Source organism: Rhinopithecus roxellana, chromosome 10 (assembly GCF_007565055.1).
Source record: "Rhinopithecus roxellana isolate Shanxi Qingling chromosome 10, ASM756505v1, whole genome shotgun sequence".
Taxonomy (NCBI): Eukaryota; Metazoa; Chordata; class Mammalia; order Primates; family Cercopithecidae; genus Rhinopithecus; species Rhinopithecus roxellana.
This window is the reverse complement of record NC_044558.1, coordinates 101,810,877-101,819,595: the sequence shown is the minus strand read 5'-3', so window position 1 is coordinate 101,819,595 and position 8,719 is coordinate 101,810,877.

Below are 8,719 nucleotides of genomic sequence, written 5' to 3'. Positions count from 1 at the left end.
ACTGTTTAGGTCTTGCAATTCTTTGTCAGATTTTCACAATTAAAAAAATTATTGGAGTTTATAAGGAGAACTAGCTGGAATTATCATTTTGATTTTGAAGAAGGTGAAGAACATTTGTATTTGGTAGGCACATTTATTTTTATATTTTCCTCTTATATAAAAAAGTTAAATACAGGCCAGGCACAGTGGCTCATGCCTGTAATCCCAGCACTTTGGGAGGCTGAGGTGGGCAGATCACTTGAGATCAGGAGTTCGAGACCAGCCTGGCCAACATGGCAAAACCCTGTCTCTACTAAAAAGAAAAGAAAAATACCCTGTCTCAAAACAAAAAAAATTTTAATTAAGTACAGATTCAAGGGCAACTTTAGGTCTTATTTTGCAAAGTCTATGAACATTCACATTCCGAATGCAAGGAAGGACAATGACATCTAAAACAAAATTGTTCACTTTCTCAAAGTGCAAAAGCAGCTCACATGGTTAAAAATTCCACTTTTTTCCATGAACATTGCTGCTGCATTTTACACATGAATAACTGGAATTATGGTTCTTTAGCTTAAGATGACTATATTATTTTAAAACTTCCTTGATGAATGTGATACTTTTCTTTGCTCGCTCAAACTTTATACATGAGAAGATTAAATATTAACATACTACCATTCTTCTAAATAAAATATTTTAAATGTATTTAAATTAGGTATACAGGAGAGTGGGATTACAAGACTGAATGTTTAGTGTGAAAATTGTAGCTGTCTGTTTTTACGCAATTGTGTGAGTTTAGAGTAGTAGTGGCCGGGCATGGTGGCTCACGCCTGTAATCCTAGCACTTTCGGAGGCTCAGGTGGGCGGATCACCTGAGGTCTGGAGTTCGAGACCAGCCTGACCAACATGGAGAAACTCCGTCTCTAAAAATACAAAATTAGCCAGGCGTGGTAGCAGATGCCTGTAATCCCAGCTATTTAGGAGGCCAAGGCAGGAGAATCGCTTGAGCCTGGGAGGTGGAGGTTGTGGTGAGCGGAGATCACGCCATTGCACTCCAACCTGGGAAACAAGAACGAAACTTCGTCTCAAAAAAAAAAAAGGTTAGTAGTGTCACTCATTCTTTGTAAAGTTTTTGTTGTTGTTGTCTTGGGTTTTGTTGTTTGTTTGTTTGTTTGTTTTACTGTAACTTATTTTGCTTCAGCCATTAGGATCACAGGAAATTACCAGGGTCTTGGTCTGCCCTGGGATTTGAAATCGCAGAAGACTTAAATTTTCATGATTTTTGAATCTATTGAAAATGGTATTGTTTTTCTAATTTTAATGTCTGATTTTTCATTGCTAGTACATAGGAATTTTTGTAGAAATAGCTTGTATCCTGCAATTTCATTTATTTTAGTAGCTTTATTTGTAGATGCCATTGGATGTGAATGATCATGTTATCTATGAATCAACACAATTTTACTTCATCCTTTCTGATATAAATACCTTTTATTTCTTTTTCTTGGCTGGAATCTTCACTATAATGTTAAGTAGAATTGGTAAGAGCAGACATTCTCCCCTTATAACTAATCTTAGGGGGAAAACATTTAGTTGGTAGCCATTAAGTTTGATGTTATCTGTAGGTTTTTGATAAATACCCAAGAGCAGGTTGAGAAGTTTCCTCCTACTCCTATTTTGGGGAGATTTTATTTTTGTTTTTATTTTTAGACAGGGACCTCCCTCGCCTAGGCTGGAATGCCTTGGCACAATTAGAGTTCACTGCAGCCTCCACCTCCCAGGCTGAAGCAATTCTCCCACCTCAGCCTCCAGGGTAGCTGATTACAGGTTCACACCACCACACCCAGCTAATTTTTGTATTTTTTATAGAGATGAGGTCTCACCATGTTGCCACGGCTGGTCTCAAACTCCTGGGCTTAAGCAATCTGCCTGCCTTAGCCTCCCGAGTAGCTGCGACTACAGGCACGCGACACCGTGCCCAGCTAATTTTTTTGTATTTTTAGTAGAGATGGGGTTTCACCATGTTAGCCAGGATGATCTCGGTCTCCTGACCTCGTGATCCACCCAACTTGGCCTCCCAAAGTGCTGGGATTACAGGCATGAGCCACCGCGCCCGGCCGTTTTTTTTTTTTTTTTTTAAATCATGAATCTGTCAGATTCATCAGAACTTTGGTAGTTTGTGCTTTCAAGGAATTTGTCTATTTCACCTAAGTCGTTGAATTTATTGGCATAAAATTGTTAATAGTATTGCCTTATTATCCTTTTAATAAATATCATGATGTTACCTCTATTATTATTATTATTATTATTATTATTATTATTATTATTATTTTGAAATGGAGTTTTGCTCTTGTTGCCCAGGCTGGAATACAATGGTGCAATCTTAGCTCACTGCAACCTCCGCCTCCTGGGTTCATGCAATTCTCTGCCTCAGCCTCCCAAGTAGCTGGGATTACAGGCATCCCCCACCACGCCTGGCTAACTTTGTATTTTTTGTAGGGATGGGGTTTCTCCATGTTGGTTAGGCTGGTATCAAACTCCAGACCTCAGGTGATCCACCCACCTGGGCCTCCCTAAGTGCTGGGATTATAGGAATGAGCCACCGTGCCCGTCCCTACCTCTATTATTCTTAATACTAATAATCTGTTTTAGGTTGGGTGCAGTGCCTCATGCCTATAATCCCAGCACTTTGGAAGGGCAAGGCAGGAGGATTGCTTGAGCCAGGAGTTCAAGACCAGTCTGGGCAACATGGTGAAATCCCATCTGTACAAAAAATACAAATATTAGCCAGGCATGGTGGTGCGCACCTGTGGGCCCAACTAATTGGGAGGCTGAGCCAGGAGGATTGCTTGAGCCCAGGAGGCTGATGTTGTAGTGAACCAAGATGACAGAGTGAGACCCTGTATAAAAAAAAAATAAAAAAAAATAAAAAATTTATTACTTTTCTTCCTGAGCATTCAGCTAGAGATGTATTAATGTTATGGCTCTTCTCAAGGAATCAGCTTTTGGTTTTATTAATGTTTCTTTATTGTTCCTGTTTTCCATTTTACCGATTTTGGCTCTGATCTTTATAGTGTTCTCCTTCTACTTACTCAAGGCTTAATTTGCTTTTCTTTTTCTAGTTTCTTAATATGAAAACTGAGTCATTGATTTCACACCTTTCTTCTTTTATAATGTAAATATTTATTATTCCAAAATTCCCTCTAAATTCTCCTGCACTGTACAAACTTTGATATGTGGCATTTTCATTTTTATTTAGTTTGAAATACTTTCCCATTTCCATTTTGATTTATTCTTTGATCCAAGGGTTATTTAAGGGTGCTTTATTTAGTTTCCAAATATTGATATTTATTGCTAATTTAATTTCATGTGTTCAGAAAATGCACTTTGTAGGAAGTGAATGCTTTTAAATTTGTTGAGACTTGTTTTATGGCCCAGAATACGATCTATCTTGGTAAATGCTCTGTGTGCACTTGAAAAGAACTTGCATTCTGCTCTTGTTGGGCAGACTGTTCTATAAATGGCAATTAGGCCAACTTGATTGATAATGCTGTGTCACTAAACAAAATTAACTGTATTAGTCCATTTTTACACTGTTGATAAAGCCATACCTGAGTCTGAGTAATTTATAAAGAAAAAGAGGTTTAAGGGATTCACAGTCCCAAGTGGCTGGGGAGGCCTTACAATTATGGCAGAAGGTGAAAGGCATGTCTTACATGGTGGCAGGCAAGAGAGAATGGCAGCCAAGTGAAAGGGGAAAGCCCTTATAAAACCATCAGATCTCGTGAGACTTATTCACTGCCACAAGAACAGCATGGGGGAAACCGCCCCTATGATTCCATTATCTCTCACTGGCTCCTTCCCACAACATGTGAGAATTATGGGAGCTACAATTCAAGATGAGATTTGGGTGGGGACACAGCCAACCATATCAGGAATCTCTGAGAACGTATTGTGGAGAATTCCCCAGCCATATTTGTTCCTACTCTTTTTTTTTTTTTTACCTTCAGCCCGTTGTTGACATAAAGAAAGAAACTGAGATAAAAACAGGTAAATATTTATTTGGGCCAAGGTTGAGGACTGCAGCCTGGGAAACACTTCCAAATTACTTTGGGACGTGCTGTGGAGAACCAAAAAGTGACTTGAGTTTTTAAAGAAAGAAGAATGAATCAGGAGAGGGGCAAATACAAAAGTTATTTGTCAGGAATTCTCATTGGTTTAGAGAAATAACATTGGTTAGTGATTGGCTGTATATTACTGAACTATATATATGGTATGAGTTATGGTGTCCAGCCTGTGGCATCTTTAGGTTAATTTATAGTCATTTATGGTGACACTCAGTCTAGAGTCTATCTAACACGAGGATTCAAGAGATGATTACTCAGTTACTCAGCTGGAGGTGGGGAAATGGGACTTGGCTGCTGCCTCACTCCTCTGCCTCTCTGGACCTGATAACCTTCCTCAGATAAAAAGTTTTCTTTTTGGCTGGGCACGGTGGCTGATGTGTGTAATCCCAGCACTTTGGGAGGCCGAGGCAGGAGGATCACCTGAGGTCGGGAGTTCGAGACCAGCCTGACCAACATGGAGAAACCCTGCTCTACTAATAATGCAATACTAGCTGGGCATGGTGGGGCATGCCTGTAATCCCAGCTACTCGGGAGGCTGGGGCAGGAGAATTGCTTGAACCCGGGAGGCAGAGGTTGTAGTGAGCCTAGATCCCACCATTGCACTCCAGCCTGGGCAATAAGAGCGAAACTCCATCTCAAAAAAAAAAAAAAAAGGTTTTATTTTCTTTCTTACTGGCATGATTTCCTGTTGGATGTGAGGAAGCACAGAAGAGCCTATTCCCAGCTAAGGTTGTGGGCTTGCTTTTCAGGTCTAGGTCTCTCTCATGTTTTCCCAAAGGCCCGCAATCATTTGGCTAGCTTTCCTCTTTTCTTCTGAGCTGACAAGGGGTAACAGAATCACAAAACTGAAAACATTGTAAGGGTTTCAGAAATCTTATCAAAATCTGATTGTAAATTGCAAATACCCTTTTGGTTCTGCTTACCCAACGTTGATGTTGCAGGAGGCTGGAAGTACAGAGAGAAGGAATATATAGCCCTTGCTATAAAGCAAGGATCATCAAATTTCTTCTGTAAAGGGCCAGATAGTAAATATTTTAGGCTATGGGGAGATGTGGTGGTGTAATAAGAAATATATATTTGGTCTCTGCCCCTAGTTCCTGGCACATAGCTCTTGGAACTTTGGAACCTCTGAAGGGATAAATGTCTATTTATATGCTAATGAGATGACTGAAGGCTAGGGCTTCCTAAGCAGTCTCAGGACCAAGGCTGGTTGCCAGGGGAAGCAATCATGTGAGTAGAGGTTGGAACTTTTAGTCCCACCCTGCCAACCTCCAGGGAGAAGAAAGAAGCCAAAGGTTGAGTTGATCATCAGTGGCCAATGATTTAATCAATTGTGCCTTTGTAATGAAGCCTCCATAAAAACACCAAAGGACTGGGCTTGAAAATATATATATATATTTTTTAAGACAGAGTCTCACTGTCACCCAGGCTGGATTGCAGTGATACAAGCACATCTCACTGCAGCCTCTACCTCCTGGGCTCAAGTGATTCTCCCACCTCAGGCCCCCAAGTAGCTGGAACTTCAGGTGCCCGCCACCGCCCGGCTAATTTTGTATGTTTTGTAGAGACAGGGTTTTGCCATGTTGCCCAGGCTGGTCTCAAACTCCTGGGCTCAAGCAATCCACCCACCTCAGGCTCCCAAAGTGCTGGGATTACAGGGGTGAGCCACCATGCCTGGCCTGAAGAACTTCTTGATAGCCGGACACATGGAGGTGCCTAGAGGGTGGAGCACTCGGACAGGGCATGGAAGCTCCGTGCCCTTTCTCATAAACCTTCTGATGCATCACTTCCATCTATCTGTTCATTATATCTTTTATAATAAATGGATAAACATAAGTAAAGTGTTTCCGTAAGTTCTATGAGGTGTCCTAGCAATTTAGTTGAACCCGAGGAGGAGGTCATGGGAACTCCAATTTATAGTGTTACCAGACTGAGCTGGGGCCTGCTTGCCTGGCACAGTAAGACCAAACATCCATGCTGAGATTTTGTAGTGAGAGAAACAGGGCATTTATTTGCAAGACGCCATGCAAGGAGAATCTGGCAGTTCATGCTTAAGATCTGACCTCTGCAAGCCAAGGGTTTTTAAAGGTAGAAGTAAATTTCAGGAAAGCAGAAGTTACAGGCAAAATTGTAAATCAATACTTGGAAGTTAAACATCAGTTTGGCCTAAAAAGTCAGGATATCCTAAACCAAGTGCTTACAAGTCATGGGTCGATTAAAAGATTTTCTGATTTGCAATTGGTTAGGGAAGGAATGCTTCATCTAAAGACTTGGGATCATCAGTTAGGTCTGGCCCATAGGCATGACTTCCTCCTAGCCCCTGAGGAAGAAATTTAGAACAAAGATTGGCAACCAGAGTTCAGTCCTCAGTGTTCCCCTTATCTGAGGTCTGTGTGCCAGTGGGTCCATTTGGCAGAGGTCTGGATTTCTAAAGAACAACTCGGGGCTATTTGTTAACGTGTCATCTTTAGTTTCTACAGGGAACCAAATATTGCATGACTCTAAATTCCTTGGCTATTGTTTTAAGCTACTATTACTTTTTTTGCTTATTAAGTTGCTCATTTACTTCTCAGGGCTAGCTAGGTTCCCGGAATTTCCCTTAAATGAACTCAAGATTTGCCTTTATTTCCATGCTTGAGGTTGCCTACCAGGGGCCTCTGTTCCTTCTCAATAGCTGATTGGCCGGAAGCAAGAGTCACAACCTTGAGCTTGCCATTGGCATCTAAAGCAGTCTTATGGGACTGGGTCCTCAACCCATGGGATCTGACGCTATCTCTAGGTAGATAGTGTCAGAATCGAATGGAATTATAGGATGCAAAGCTGGTGCCTGAAGAGAATTCCTTGGTGTATGGAGAAAAACCCACACACATCTGGCATCAGAAGTGAAGTATTGAGTGGTGTAAGTAGAGAGAAAAAACACTGAGTAGACGAAGTGGTTTAGGCTGCTGGGAAAGGACTGCTTGTCTGTTGGCCAGGACATTTCTCAGCTGGACTAATGAGATGATTACTTTATTATCTTAAACCTCCAAGGCACAGATGATGCAGTCCATGACTCCAGGGAGCACCATTCACTTAGACTATAGTGAATAGCACCCCCTGCAGCTGTGCAACATGGTGGCTCAGGCCACTTTATACACCTGTCATATTCTCTCTCTCCACTTTATCCCTGCCACCACCCTGTACAACCACCATCATGCTCAAAAAACCCTTGCCTAGCACACTCCTGGACTACTGATGTCATAACAACTGTGGGAAATGATGCAAATAGCAGCATTAATACCCACAAGCTAAAATACAGGGTGGCTTCATTTTCTTCTTCTTTTCTTTCTTTGTGATATCAGGTTGTTTCTGGCTGTGAGAAAGACACATCCAGTCCCAAAGAATGGACTTAGACGCATGAAGAACAGCGAAAGTGAGATTTGTTTTGTTTCATTTTGTTTTTGAGATAGAGTTTTACTCTTGTCGTCCAGACTGGAGTGCAATGGCACAATCTCAGCTCACTGCAACCTCTGCCTCCCGGTTCAAGCAATTCTCCTGCCTCACCCTCCCGAGTAGCTGGGATTACAGGCACCCGCCACCACACCCAGCTAATTTTTGTATTTTTGGTAGAGATGGGGTTTCACCATGTTGGCCAGATTGGTCTCGAACTCTTGACCTCAGGTGATCCACCTGCCTCGGCCTCCCAAAGTGTTGATTACATATGTGAGCCACCATGCCCGGCTAAAAATGAGACTTTTTTGTAATGGTCTTACAAGACTTGGTGTCTGGTGGGCAGGCACACACAGGGCAGCTACAGCAGATAATTTATCTCCTAGCACACAAGTCCCTCCCTCAGTTCCTCACTGGTCAAGCACTATGGAGTTACAATCTTCCCGGATGTCACCTAAGTTTCATTATCCTTCTTATAAGGTTACACCCTGGTCCCTTTCTCCGCTTAAGTTTTGATTTCCCAATAAAGAAACTTTCTTCCCTTTCATGGGCTGACCCCTCCTCTACATTCTGTTCACTTACTCTGATCTTCTAGGTGCATGAGCTGTGCGGTTTGTTACATTCTCAGGCTGGCTGCCAGTACTTAGATTTATCATGCCTTGAGAATGGACCATTTAAAATGTTTTCTCACATGGCTCTACATCTTACTTGTCTTGGGCCATTTTTTAATTCCCTAAACTAGAGGTTCCCAGCCTTTTTGCACCAGGGATTGGTTTTGTGGAAGATAATTTTTCCAGAGATGGGAGCAGGATGGGGGGATGGTTTCATCAGGCTTTGGATTCTCCTAAGGAGCATGCAACTTAGATGCAATCTGGATCCCTCACATGCACAGTTCACAGTAAAGTTCGTATTCCTATGAGAATCGAATGCCCCCAGTGATCTGACAGGAGGCAGAGCTCAGGTGGTAATGTGTGCGTTGGGGGAGCCGCTGTAAATACAGGTGAGCTTTGCTCGCTTGCCCGCTGCACGCCTCCTACTGTGCTGCTCGGCTCCTGCTCCGCTGCTCGGTTCCTAACAGGCCATGAACCAGTACTGGTCCATGGCCCAGGGGCTGGGGTCCCCTGCCCTAAACTGTATTGGATTGAACAGACTAACTCCTGAATTCCAGAGACCTCCAAGAACTCAGA